The sequence below is a fragment of the Rattus norvegicus genome, chromosome 9, assembly GCF_036323735.1.
Source record: "Rattus norvegicus strain BN/NHsdMcwi chromosome 9, GRCr8, whole genome shotgun sequence".
NCBI classification, from domain to species: Eukaryota; Metazoa; Chordata; class Mammalia; order Rodentia; family Muridae; genus Rattus; species Rattus norvegicus.
Window position 1 is genome coordinate 57,913,497 of NC_086027.1, and position 14,833 is coordinate 57,928,329.

At 39.9% G+C, this 14,833-nt stretch overlaps 1 non-coding gene across 1 annotated transcript; it reads right to left on the bottom strand.

Annotated features, from left to right (window-relative positions):
- Positions 1 to 4,178: 4,178 nt before the first annotated feature.
- On the bottom strand, positions 4,179 to 4,285 carry LOC120094970 (U6 spliceosomal RNA). The gene has a single exon (XR_005489636.1). It is a non-coding gene; the product is annotated as a U6 spliceosomal RNA (small nuclear RNA).
- Between the last annotated feature and the right edge of the window lie 10,548 nt (positions 4,286 to 14,833).

The following is a 14,833-nucleotide window of genomic DNA, read 5'->3' on the forward strand; positions in this document are numbered from 1 at the left end:
GAGGTGCTGAGAAGAAGGTATTTATTTATTTATTTTTTTAGTATCAAATGTTCTATAGATATATATGTTCATAACTTCTCTTAGTTTCATTGCTTCTCTGTTTAGTTTCTGTTTTCATGATCTGTCCATGAATGAGAGTGAAATGTTGAAATCTCCCACTATTATTGTGGATGGTGCAATATATGCCTCAAGCTTTTGTAAAGTTTCTTTTATTAATGTGGGTGTGGGTGTCATTGCATTTTGAGCATAGATGTTTAGAATTGAGAGTTCACCCTGATAGATTTTTCCTTTGATAAGTATGAAGTGTCCTTCCTTATCTTTTTTGATATCTTTTCATTGAAAGTCAGTTTTATTTGACATTAGTATGTCTACTCCAGTTTGTTTATTCAGAACATTTGCTTGGAAAATTTTTTCCCAGCCTTTTAGTTGATGTATTGTCTGTCTTTGTCACTAGGGTGTGTTTCATGTATACAGCAAAATGCTGTGTCCTGTTTATGTATCCAGTCTGTTAGTCTATGTCTTTTTATTGGGGAATCAAGTTCATTGATTTTAAGAGATATTAAGGAATAGTGATTGTTTTTCCTGTTATTATTGTTGTTAGAGGTAGAACTATATTATGGCTATCTTCTTTTGGGTTTGTTGAAAGAAGATTACCTTCTTGCTTTTTGTAGGGCGTCATTACCTTTCTTGTGCTGGAGTTTCCCATCTATTATCCTTTGTAGGGCTTGATTTATGGAAAGATAGTGTATACATTTGGTTTGTCATGGAATATCTTGTTTTCTTTCACTATGTTATTTGAGAGTTTTGCTGGGTATAATAGTGTGGGCTGACATTTTTGTTGTATTAGTGTCTGTATGACTTCTGGCCAGGATCTTCTGATTTTCATAGTTTCTGGTGAGAAGTCTGGTGAAATTCTGAGAGGTCTTTCTTTATATATTACTTGACTTTTTCTCTCTCACTGCTTTTACTACTCTTTCTTTGTTTTTTGCATTTGGTGTTTTGACTATTATGTGATGGGAGGAATTTCTTTTCTGGTCCAATCTATTTGGATTTCCTTAGGTTTCTTTTTTTTTTTTTTTTTTTCTCTTTTTTTTTTTCCTTTTTATTTTTTTTTTTTATTAACTTGAGTATTTCTTATATACATTTCGAGTGTTATTCCCTTTCCCGGTTTCCGGGCAAACATCCCCCTCCCCCCTCCCCTTCCTTATGGGTGTTCCCCTCCCAACCCTCCCCCCATTGCCGCCCTCCCCCCATAGACTAGTTCACTGGGGGTTCAGTCTTAGCAGGACCCAGGGCTTCCCCTTCCACTGGTGCTCTTACTAGGATATTCATTGCTACCTATGGGGTCAGAGTCCAGGGTCAGTCCATGTATAGTCTTTAGGTAGTGGCTTAGTCCCTGGAAGCTCTGGTTGCTTGGCATTGTTGTACTTTTGGGGTCTCGAGCCCCTTCAAGCTCTTCCAGTTCTTTCTCTGATTCCTTCAATAGGGGACCTATTCTCAGTTCAGTGGTTTGCTGCTGGCATTCGCCTCTATATTTGCTGTATTCTGGCTGTGTCTCTCAGGAGCGATCTACATCCGGCTCCTGTCGGTCTGCACTTCTTTGCTTCATCCATCTTGTCTAATTGGGTGGCTGTATAGGTATGGGCCACATGTGGGGCAGGCTCTGAATGGGTGTTCCTTCAGTCTCTGTTTTAATCTTTGCCTCTCCCTTCCCTGCCAAGGGTATTCTTTTTCCTCATTTAAAGAAGGAGTGAAGCATTCACATTTTGATCATCCGTCTTGAGTTTCGTTTGTTCTAGGGATCTAGGGTAATTTAAGCATTTGGGCTAATAGCCACTTATCAATGAGTGCATACCATGTATGTCTTTCTGTGATTGGGTTAGCTCACTCAGGATGATATTTTCCAGTTCCAACCATTTGCCTACGAATTTCATAAAGTCGTTGTTTTTGATAGCTGAGTAATATTCCATTGTGTAGATGTACCACATTTTCTGTATCCATTCCTCTGTTGAAGGGCATCTGGGTTCTTTCCATTTTCTGGCTATTATAAATAAGGCTGCGATGAACATAGTGGAGCACGTGTCTCTTTTATATGTTGAGGCATCTTTTGGGTATATGCCCAAGAGAGGTATAGCTGGATCCTCAGGCAGTTCAATGTCCAATTTTCTGAGGAACCTCCAGACTGATTTCCAGAATGGTTTTACCAGTCTGCAATCCCACCAACAATGGAGGAGTGTTCCTCTTTCTCCACATCCTCGCCAGCATCTGCTGTCACCTGAGTTTTTGATCTTAGCCAATCGCACTGGTGTGAGGTGAAATCTCAGGGTTGTTTTGATTTGCATTTCCCTTATGACTAAAGATGTTGAACATTTCTTTAGGTGTTTCTCAGCCATTCGGCATTCCTCAGCTGTGAATTCTTTGTTTAGCTCTGAACCCCATTTTTTAATAGGGTTATTTGTTTCCCTGCGGTCTAACTTCTTGAGTTCTTTGTATATTTTGGAAATAAGGCCTCTATCTGTTGTAGGATTGGTAAAGATCTTTTCCCAATCTGTTGGTTGCCGTTTTGTCCTAACCACAGTGTCCTTTGCCTTACAGAAGCTTTGCAGTTTTATGAGATCCCATTTGTCGATTCTTGATCTTAGAGCATAAGCCATTGGTGTTTTGTTCAGGAAATTTTTTCCAGTGCCCATGTGTTCCAGATGCTTCCCTAGTTTTTCTTCTATTAGTTTGAGTGTGTCTGGTTTGATGTGGAGGTCCTTGATCCACTTGGACTTAAGCTTTGTACACGGTGATAAGGATGGATCGATCTGCATTCTTCTACATGTTGCCCTCCAGTTGAACCAGCACCATTTGCTGAAAATACTATCTTTTTTCCATTGGATGGTTTTGGCTCCTTTGTCAAAAATCAAGTGACCATAGGTGTGTGGGTTCATTTCTGGGTCTTCAATTCTATTCCATTGGTCTATCTGTCTGTCTCTGTACCAATACCATGCAGTTTTTATCACTATTGCTCTGTAATACTGCTTGAGTTCAGGGATAGTGATTCCCCCTGAAGTCCTTTTATTGTTGAGGATAGCTTTAGCTATCCTGGGTTTTTTGTTATTCCAGATGAATTTGCAAATTGTTCTGTCTAACTCTTTGAAGAATTGGATTGGTATTTTGATGGGGATTGCATTGAATCTGTAGATTGCTTTTGGTAAAATGGCCATTTTTACCATATTAATCCTGCCAATCCATGAGCATGGGAGGTCTTTCCATCTTCTGAGGTCTTCTTCAATTTCTTTCCTCAGTGTCTTGAAGTTCTTATTGTACAGATCTTTTACTTGCTTGGTTAAAGTCACACCGAGGTACTTTATATTATTTGGGTCTATTATGAAGGGTGTCGTTTCCCTAATTTCTTTCTCGGCTTGTTTCTCTTTTGTATAGAGGAAGGCAACTGATTTATTTGAGTTAATTTTATACCCAGCCACTTTGCTGAAGTTGTTTATCAGCTTTAGTAGTTCTCTGGTGGAACTTTTGGGATCACTTAAATATACTATCATGTCATCTGCAAATAGTGATATTTTGACCTCTTCTTTTCCGATCTGTATCCCTTTGATCTCCTTTTGTTGTCTGATTGCTCTGGCTAGAACTTCAAGAACTATATTGAATAAGTAGGGAGAGAGTGGGCAGCCTTTTCTAGTCCCTGATTTTAGTGGGATTGCTTCAAGTTTCTCTCCATTTAGTTTAATGTTAGCAACTGGTTTGCTGTATATGGCTTTTACTATGTTTAGGTATGGGCCTTGAATTCCTATTCTTTCCAGGACTTTTATCATGAAGGGGTGTTGAATTTTGTCAAATGCTTTCTCAGCATCTAATGAAATGATCATGTGGTTCTGTTCTTTCAGTTTGTTTATATAATGGATCACGTTGATGGTTTTCCGTATATTAAACCATCCCTGCATGCCTGGGATGAAGCCTACTTGATCATGGTGGATGATTGTTTTGATGTGCTCTTGAATTCGGTTTGCCAGAATTTTATTGAGTATTTTTGCGTCGATATTCATAAGGGAAATTGGTCTGAAGTTCTCTTTCTTTGTTGTGTCTTTGTGTGGTTTAGGTATAAGAGTAATTGTGGCTTCATAGAAGGAATTCGGTAGGGCTCCATCTGTTTCAATTTTGTGGAATAGTTTGGATAAAAAAATATGGAACGCTTCACGAATTTGCGTGTCATCCTTGCGCAGGGGCCATGCTAATCTTCTCTGTATCGTTCCAATTTTAGTATATGTGCTGCCGAAGCGAGCACTTCCTTAGGTTTCTTGTATGTTCACAGGCATCTCTTTCTTTAGGTTAGGGAAGTTTCTTTCTATAATTTTGTTGAAGATATTTATTGGACGTTTAAGTTTTATTTTTTCTATGTCTAGGTTTTCTATCTCCAGGGTTGTCTCCTTTTGTGATTTCTTTATTGTTTCTATTTCTATTTTTAAATCCTGGATGGTTTTGTTCAATTCCTTCACCTGTTTGGTTGTGTTTTCCTGTAATTTTCCTAGGAATTTTTGTGTTTCCTCTTAAAGAACTCTAATTGTTTACCTGTGTTGTCCTATATTTCTTTAAGGGAGTCGTTTATGTCATTGTTATAGTCCTCTATCATCATCATCATGAGATGTGATTTTAAATCCAAATCTTGCTTTTCCGATGCGTTGAGGTATTTAGTACTTGATGTGGTGGGAGAACTGGGTTCTGATGATGCCAAATAGTCTTGGTTTCTGATGCTTAGGTTCTTGCTCTTACCTCTTGCCATCTGCTTATCTCTGACGTTAGTTGGCCTTGCTGTGTCTGACTAGAGCTTGTCCCTCCTGTGCACGTGTGAGTTTGTGGTCTTAGGAGTAGGAGCAGTCCTCTAGTATCAGGTCTCTTTGGGCAGGTTTTGGTTTCAGAGGACTTTGCACAACTATAGCTCTGGTTGCAGATGGAGACCAGAAGGGTCCTGTCCCAGAATGCTCTGCATTTCCTGTGTCCCGTGTGCTCTTCATGGGTCTCTCTTAGGACAGTTAGTGGACCAAAAGTAGTGTCTCACCTGTGGTCTTGGTGCAGCAAACAAGATGTTGCAGATATGCAGATCTTAGGGTTTTTCCTGAGAGATTATTCCTCTTCCCTCTGCCATGGGAGAATCTGATTTGTCACCTCAATCTGTAGTCTAGCTCCCCAACAGTGGGCAGCTGTAAATGGGAAGTCCAAGGATCTAGTAGTTGCTCAGTCTGACAAGGCTAGTTGTTTTAGCTGGTCTTCTCTAGAAGTAGCTTCCAACAGGTGTGCCTGATTCTTACATGCCTGTGGGCCATTAGGTCTGATCTTTTTCCTGTCAGGGTTATCTGTTTGCATAATCAATTTTTAAATGAAGAGGTTAGGTGATTTATACAGCTTTCACCTGCTTGCCATAGCTAGGCCAGAGCTCCAACTACCAGGATCTCGAGTCTGTGTTCCTTACCCCAGCTCTGCTGTGCCTTTCTCTTCCTGCTACATTGATCAACTGCTTTCTCCAGTGTAGCAAATATCCAGCCTTACCCCTTTACATGAGATTCATCAACCAGCAATGAAGTCACTATAATGTTTCACCCAATCTCCATGTTGCAGGGAAAGTGTTCAAATAATTCACTTCAGAATATTTGGAAATGTATTCTTCTATAAATGTATTGCTCACTACATTCACTGAACTGTCTGAATCTTACAGCACTCCCTAAGCTCCAAGTACCTGCCACTCTACTCTCCCAGTTTCCACCTAGGCATGTGTTATCCAGAATGAGGTCCCACTAGACTGTGACCTACTAGAATGTTCAAGAATTGACTCTACACAGAATAAGCTTGATAATCTTAGCATTTGTAAATTCTTTGTAAAATGTGATTTTTCCAATGAGCCTTATGAGCAACAGATGAACTTTGATATGTGAACATTTCTAGATTTGGAATATAATAGAGATGAAATAGAAAAATAAACTCCATGCCAGACTTATGACAAGATAAAGCATTTCGATTATTCTCTTGGAAAGAAAAGAATAATCTTTGTCGAAAAATGGAAAAATATAAGGAAAATAACTCTAAAATAAATAAGAATGTACCACTCCACCTCGCACCTAAGTTCTTTATGTTTGTAATGTACAGAAAACCTTGGGGCTACCCATCCTCCCTAGGTCATTTTACCAATCTGAGTAATTTCATCTCTACACCTCAGTATTGTGTTCATTATTTTATGCTGCCTAATAAATTACCAGCACTGTATTGCTTTAAAATATTTATTATGTATAGCACTGCATGATCAGTGAAGGATGTTAAATTTCTGTCAGAATAACTCACCCTCATTGATTGTGCATGAAACCAGGCTTCGGCTTTATTAACTGGCTTGGAAGGAGAGAGAAGAGTAAAACTTCCATTCTTCTAGATGCGTGTATTCCTCCCTGTGGATATGACTTCCAATGACTGTCAGGGACTCCTGTGAACTCCCCCACTTCTGCCACACACTGCACACTCAAAATGCACTATGCTCCTTAAAGAGAAACACTTTACACAAACGATTTGAAACTCACTGGGAAAGCTAGTTACTTCACACTAGGAGGGAGAGAGAGAGAGAGAGAGAGAGAGAGAGAGAGAGAGAGAGAGAGAGAGAGAGAGAGAATGAGAATGTGTATGTGCCCTGCATGCTCTTGGCGGGTCCCTCTTTTTACAGTTATTGGAGCAAGAAAGTAGTGTCTCACCTGTAGGCTTACGAGTGAGAGCACTCCTGGTAGACCAGCTCTCTCTGGGCGTGATTTGGGTCTGGAGGGCTGTAGGACACCCTTAGCTCTGGGCACAGATAAATACTGGAATTACTGTGTTCAAGGTTGCTCCGCAGTTCCTATGCCCTTGAGCTCCTGCCAGGTTCCTGTTTGGACAGTTAGTGGAGCAAAAGTGGGATCTCTCCTGTGGGCTCTTGTTATCTTTTTGAATCCCTTATAACTGCAATTTCTGACTATACGACCCCTTCAATATTCCCTTCTCTTTCTGATATTTCTTCTTAAATAAATTAGTGCAAAAGAAGCTTCACATTTAGTCCAGTACTCTGGTTCCTTTTGGTTAAGCTTCCTGTTCCCTCCCCCATGTCCGATCACCTTTATACAAAGCTTGTCTTTACTTTTCTATTTTTGTTCAAGCATCACTTTCGATTGGCCAGCAACCTTGGCTAGTTGATCCACATTGAAATTCACTATAACAAGTTTCCTTTTGTTTGTTTGTTTTTGTATTCTCTGCCATCTATCTTTGAAATCTACACAGACATTGAAAACTCCTCATTTTCAGGGTGTTTGTGAGTAAAGCAGGTTAATTGAACTAACTGTGGGGTTTTCATTTTCCGATTTTCATGTTAAGCACCTGTATTTATATTTGTGGAATAACAGAATGTATTCACTGGTGAAGGTTTAATTGTGCCTGACACACAGGATTGGTAACAAGACTGCAGATCTTCAGGGAAATTGTTCAATAAGAGCATCCTCCGAGCTACCAAATTTGTAGCATTGGAATCAACTTGCTATTATGGGACACTATTGAATGTATTTTAAGTGGTAACTGTTCATTTAAACAAAATATTTTACTGCTTCATTCACCAGCATTTAGGACTCCTCCTCCTATCCCTTGGCTGACCTTTCTACACTGTGTTTTAAAGATCCCTAGACACCCAGGCTGAGGAGTTCTCATGCTAAAGCTGACCTGTTAGCTTCCTTGAGGTGGCCATTGCTTGTATGAACTTTCAGTTGACCCACCTTTTTTTCTTACTCTAAGCAGCAGGTCAGAAGTAAATCCTTGTGGGCAGCACAATGACTTGGTGATGAGAGTGGGTTCATTTGACTTAGAAGTTCTGTGTCTCTTCATTAGACCTGGCTATTTTAGATTCTGAACAGACTTCAGTTTTCCACAAGGATATTGCACCAGTGACAGGCAAGTGTCCTTTTTCAGAATCACCTGGGGTGCTTATTAAACATTTAAATTCCCAGACCGATTGTGGGAATTCAGACCAACTGAATCTGAAAATGGAACCAGGGTGCAGAACATTCTTCAGAACAGCTCTCTCGGATAATTTTCATGCATTCAAAAATTTTCATATATGACTTTAATTGCCAGCTTTCCTTTCTTCCTTTTCTTCCTTCCTTCTTCCCTTCCTTCCTTCCTTCCTTCCTTCCTTCCTTCCTTCCTTCCTATCTTCCTTTCATCCCTTTGTTCTTTCTTTCCAGTGTTGAGTACAGCACTCATTGCCTCATAAATCCACTGACAACGGAACTAAACTCTCAGATTTTTTTAATTTTATAATTTCAAATACTTCTGAGGAATTATCAAATGTGAAGTACAGGATAATAACAGTGCATACTCTTTTTAGCATAACTTCAGGAAGCTGCTGAACACATTTAAACAAATGTGGGCTTCTCATTTGTGTTTCATAATCCCTGAATTAAAAAGCATTGAGTCCCTGCCAAGGCATGTTTAAAACTTCTTCACTACTGTAACTGGTCTTTTTCTTCAGTTCTTTAGTATGAATGCTACTAGGATGTCATAACTTCTTCTCTGGCAGCCATGCACTATGTGTACAAATTCTCGTTATAAAAGGATGAGACTCTTATTAAAGGGAAAGTTGCATTTTCTCTTCAATGTCAGAAAATACCCCTGGTAGCCTTTTTCATGAGTGGAAAGTCTATGAAACATGTATGTTGCATGGACAGAGTATGGCAACAGTCAATAATCTCAAGTAAAAGCAAGGCATCTACATGATACATTTATAACTTAGTTCAACTTTCGGGTCATAAGTAGTCATCATAATAAAGGGAAGGTCCTAACTGCCATAAGTCATTCTCAAATGTGACTTAGTAGGGATGCAAAAGACCTGGGTGCACACCAGGTCTGTAGTATGGACCATATTAGTGTGTTATCAGATCTAGGTTCTTCTCATTGACTAATGAGCCCTGATTACTTGGTAGGATACCATGACACTGGTTGTTAAGAAAAATCAGAGGCAAAGATATCAAGGCAGGGAGTCCATTAAGAAAAGCACAGTGGCTGCGCTGGTTGCTGTTTCCTTTGAACACTGTGTTTTTCACTATGTGATATTACCCTCCTCTACCTACCCTTCAGCTGGTTGTTCAACAAGAGGAGAGCTAGCTTAAGCTTAATCGGTTCGATTTCTTTGAAGACTGTGTCATTTAAGAACAAGAGACCACAGAAAGGAAACTGGTGGCCCTCATTTGATTTCTCTTTTTCTTTTTTTTTAAAACATCATCTGTCATTTTTATTATTAAATAAAATGTTTATCCTTTTGAGATAAAAGTAAGCTAGAGTCTTCTTTTATAATTGAAAAATTCAGATGTAAAAAACTCTCCTAGTGGCAAAATACTTCATTTTATCCTAGCATAATTGTTTTTCCCATATTAATAGAGCATTTCTTGAGCTATTATCAGGATTTATTTATCATGATCAAAAACAGCTGAATTAACCACATATGAAATCAGTCTTATATATTTCCCTAAGACTGGTATTTCAGTATGTGCTACATATTATCATAAACACCTCATTTGATTTCTGGTAGACATTCAACCACTTCTTGCTCTTGACTAACTTTCTTTCATAACTTTTTCCATTAACATCATTCCTAAAGAATTGAAATTCAAGGAATTTACCCTTGTACAATGGCAAGATCTGCGTAAAAGATTTCTTTATATCCTTTGTAAAAGTGATATAGGAGTCAGATAGCTGCATGGTCCAGCCGCTGCTTTGCTATAGGACAGGATGAGAGTCAGAGTGTGTCCGGAACAAAGTAGGTGTTCATTATTTCCATGCTGCAGCTTCCTTATAAGACTCAAAGAGCTCAGAACCCACCCAGAGGATTCATCCTTAAGACTCTATTACTCTATAATGGACGTCAGAGTCCAGTTCTATGTAAGTTCTCTGTTGTTATTTAGTATATTATTCTAAAACCTATTTGGTGAAACAATGAATATTGATTAAGTCATAATTTTTATGGGTCAAGAGTCTTCAGATTACTTACTTGGGAGGTTCCAGCTTAATGTTTGTCCCAGGTGATGGTCAATGTATTGGCCGGGACTGCCGTTATCTAAGGGTCGACGGGAGAAGGATCTACTTTCAAACTAACTGTGTGACTATTGAGAGGTCTCAGTTCTTGCATCACGAACTATTTCATGTCACTGGCTTGTGACTTTTCTCAGCAGAACTGATGCACGGCCACAATTTTTAAAGCCAGTCTTGACATGTTTCATTCATCTGAAATCATTGTGTGTACCAACAGTCAGAGGCAGGCTGACACAGAGCGTTAGTAGTAGGAAGGTGGGACCATGAAGCTTCTTATGCTCCCCGCCACAACCTTAGATTCCTTCTCTTTTTGTTGTAGGTGAAACTTGAATTATTTTGTTATCTAAAACTATGCAAATCCTTTTAATGTGATGGAACCACTGTAGCCTAGGAAAGAGTTTGAGTTTCATGGTGGTTATGAAGTTATGAAGTTAGAACTGATTAGCCTGGGCATGCAGGAGAGTTGTATTGAGTTTAAAAAAAAAATGAGTTTCTACGCTGGCCCTCGTGTTTATGCAGCGTGCAAGTTGTAATTTCATATCGTAATTTCCACATCTGCGAACACATCTGGTGGAGTAGATGGCACACACAGGGTGGAGTGATTGGTAGGATTAATAAAGGGGATGCTTTCCGAGGGAAAGGCAATGTGAAAGAGATAGACCAGCGGCTGACGTGGAGAAGATTTACCATATCAAGAGACAAGGGAGACCAGTAAAATATCTGTCATTGGTCAAATGTTTGACAGGGCACAGCCAACCTGCCATGACAGGGCAGGGCTAGAGGAATGTCCGTGCTTGGTTTTTATCTCTTAGCACTATACTGGAGGTGAAATATACATTAGAGGAGCCTACTTAAGAGCAGTCCAGAGCAGTCAACCTCCAAAACCACAGGGAGGCCTCGGGGCAGGGTATGGATTGCAGGGAGTGGCTTTGAGGGCAATGGGGAAGTTTTTCAGCAGAGCAAGCACGTATAGCTGCTAACAGCAGTCACATGCACAGCGAACAAGTGTGCAATTAATGTTAAGTAGTATAATGATTATCATCCCCTGCCAATAGGTCTACGAATGCTGATTAACTACATTAGAATGTTAGTGTGGAGAAGACCACAAAGAAGCCTCATTTTCCTACCTACGGAGTTTGAATGTGAGGATCTCTGCACTGGGAGCGTGCGTAGCATCATTTACCTCAGGTAAGCTAAGAGAAAAATATCATACAATACAAAACTCTACCTACTACATTAATGGGTCCTCTTCCCCCCTCTTCCGTTTCTCATTGGTACAGAATGGTAGAAGGCTTCTTGCATTCTATTTTCTAGCATCTCCTCATCTCAGACGCCAGCTCCCTCCGGAGAGCCAGCCTTGCTAGGCACGGCATGTGTCGGGAGCAAAGCTCTGCCATCCAACTATCCTCCCACCCAGCTGTCTGCCTCTATGAGTTCCAACAGCCACGAGAGATGCTCCTCCTACGTAATTCAGCACGCAGCATTTAGAGGGTTCCTGAGCGTCAGGTTGGGAAACCAGTAACAGATGGAGTGATGTGTATCATGGAGAGGTAGCAAGGAGAGGTGGACAGTGAGGCAGGGAGCCAAACGGGCAATCTGGGTGATGGAGGTGCAGAAAGCGGGGTGGCAGCTCCTCTGTCAGATGTGGAGATTCCTAGGAAGCTGTGGTTTTCACATATGCTCTCTCCCTTTTCCCTACTTCTCTTTCCTGTGACCAGTGTCCAAATGGAGCGAACCTCAGCTGCTCGTGTTTCTTACGAAGTGGCAGGTCTCCTCTGCCCCACTATTCCAAGCATCTCTCCAAGGCTGACTTTCAACAACTCTATTATCCTTTGAGGAAGAAGCCAGTGTAGCACAGATGGTATTTTAAATGTATTTGTTTCTGTGTCAACTGCTCTGTTCTGAACATAAACATCAATTCAGTGCCTTCACTGTTGTAAGTGATAAGCAGCAACAGCATCGCTTGCTTCTGAGTTAAACGACAGCAACAAAATGAAAAATCACCATTAAAAGGCTATATTTGCATATTTTATGCTGTCAAAGAACACGGCACTAATGTAGCATAAGGAGAATTCTTAAACAGAAACAATACTGTTTTCAAAATCTAAGGAAGATTTTCTTTAATGCTGAAATTTCACTTATACAAAGAAACAGGGAACGTTCATTTCACTGGCAAAATAATAAAAGCACTTTCGGGTGACATTTTTAATAGCATATTAATCTGAAATTGTAATTTTGAGGAGTAATTTCATTTACATAAACACCAAATGCATTCTAAATGCTTGGTATTATCATAATGACTGGAAATTAAATTAATAATGATAGGGAAGTTAAAAATCTGATATAACCTTCTTGAAATTTTTTTATTTACTCCTATTGAGCACAGGCACTGGACTTCATTTGTTGTTTTAGCTTTGCAGTTTTTCAATTTGGGGAGTTTAATTTGACTTTCAAGAGGCGTTTATAGAGATGTGAGCCAACCAAGCATTTTAACATCTGCAAGGCCTGATGGGTCAATGACATACACACATTCGTGCACGCGTCCATGCATGCGCGCACGCACCCACACACAAAATCCATAATGTTATTTTGTTTCTTTTCAATCTAAATTATATCTAAGCTATTGTATAAAATCAAGACACCCACAAGGCAGGGAGATACTGAAGAAGTATACAGGTACTACAACTGGTTCTGGAGACAGGACTCCTTAGAGTGGGCTCTTCATTTCATTCTTTTCTCCTCTTTCAACAGCACAACATGATGGTCAGCAAGTCTCATCCTGCTGAAGATGTCAGGCCCTTTAATGAGACACGAGACCTTTGTCAGTTTGTCTTTGTCTTTGTCCCTATCATACAAGGCTTTGATCTCTTTGTTTCCTAGACTAGATTATGACTAGAAAGCCATAAGGATGTGTCACTAATTCTGAAACACTGGGCAAAACAAGGCAAATTATGCTCTACACAGAACTCTCTTTCCCTACCAGAATGCTCTACTGACACGATTTCAGCACATCTGAAATCCATAGTGTCTCAGGGTCTCCCACTGCTTGGACAAGACTTCTGAAATGGCCCACAGAACAACCATTTTACCAAGATGCTGCTCATCTTGGTAAAGATGTATACTTCTTCAGTATCTCCCTGCCTTGTGGGTGTCTTGATTTTATACAATAGCTTAGATATAATTTAGATTGAAAAGAAACAAAGTAACATTATGGATTTTGTGTGTGGATGCGTGTGCGCATGCATGGACGCATGCACGCACATGTGTATGTCATTGACTCATCAGCATCTCTTATTCATTTCCTTAAGTTTCCTTTTACCCAAGCTTCAAAACATTAACTGGAAAAAATAAGATGGATTTCCACAACTTATTAAAATTATTTATTCTGAGATTTTAATGTAACTGGAAAATCACAGTGTATTCCACAGCAACAGAGTGAACCAGCCACTAATAGACCAAGTTGCTTGGTGTTAGAGATCTTACAGTTTGTTTGTATAACCATGTCTACCCAGAAATTGAAAGTGCATGGCTTGCTTCCTGCTAGGGTCCCAAGTACTCAATGTGGAAGGTCATAGAGTTGGGAAATCCCTTTATAGTTAGCTAAGGGTGTCCTCGCACTGAATTTGTTGTTCTTAATATAGTTTAGTTCTCATAGCCTCTTTCTGGAGTAGTTCATTGGACTCAAGACAGATTTGAATGGGCTCAATAGAGACAGCAGATACAGCACAATTAAACACCGCTGGCACGTCTACTCTGCTTTCTTTAAACCAAGCAAGAAAAAATTAATGAAATTTTAATAGTAAATAGACAAACATATAATAACAGTATCTGCCGTTAAAACCTGTTTAGTCTCCTCTAGCGTTTTATAGGGCTGTCCCCCCAACCCCCGCCCCTTACATATGATCTGACTGATTTGCCAAGCCATTTCTTTTTATCTGAAAATTTAAAGCGCTGCACTATAGTATGATAAAATGACTTTGCAAATAGCTTTTCCTCAGCTCCCCTCTCAGCTCCTCCACCTGGCCTGAAAATCGTGGAAGGTGAAGTCCAATGCTACCTGTTGTCTTGGAGTTGTGCTTGCCACAGCTGAGGGAATTTATTCAGAAAACAGTTCTTTCATTTGTAGCTGCCCCCACGGAAAGGGTCATTTTACAGTTTTTACCTTGGTAGTTTTGAAAATCCTGATCTTTGGTGGCTAAGGTATTTTTATCATATCCTTTCAAATGGATGTTTATTGACAGAACCGGAACCTCAGACTCGAGCCTGGGGTACCCCTGCTCCCTCCTTGCTGCCAAACTCCATGTATGCTTCAGTTTTAGCCTATACCTCAGTCCACCTTTTGCCATTTTCTGCTCTCTGATTCCTAGAGCCAGTTAAAAAGCTGTTCTTTCTTTTTAGAAAAGAAAAAAACCCAAAGCAAGAAATACTGATGGAAAATAAGGCATATTTATTCTCATCATGACTTCTCAAAAGCTTTACGTCTGACACTTGCCACACTGCTTCCCGCATGAGCTCTACTGTGCTGTCCTTTTTTCTTTCTTTGGCAACTGGTGTTTCACAAAGCCCCGTTTCTTCACCCTGTCTGTAATGGGTGCTGGAGGGATGGAATGAGAGACAAGGAAAGATAACAGTTTTGTAAATGTGTCTTGTGGTTCAAGTGCCTTTCAGAAGCAGCAGATCATTTTTTAATCTGACGTCTCCTAATTAAACTGATTGGGAGATAAAATGCATCCAACAAGTGTCAGAATTATAG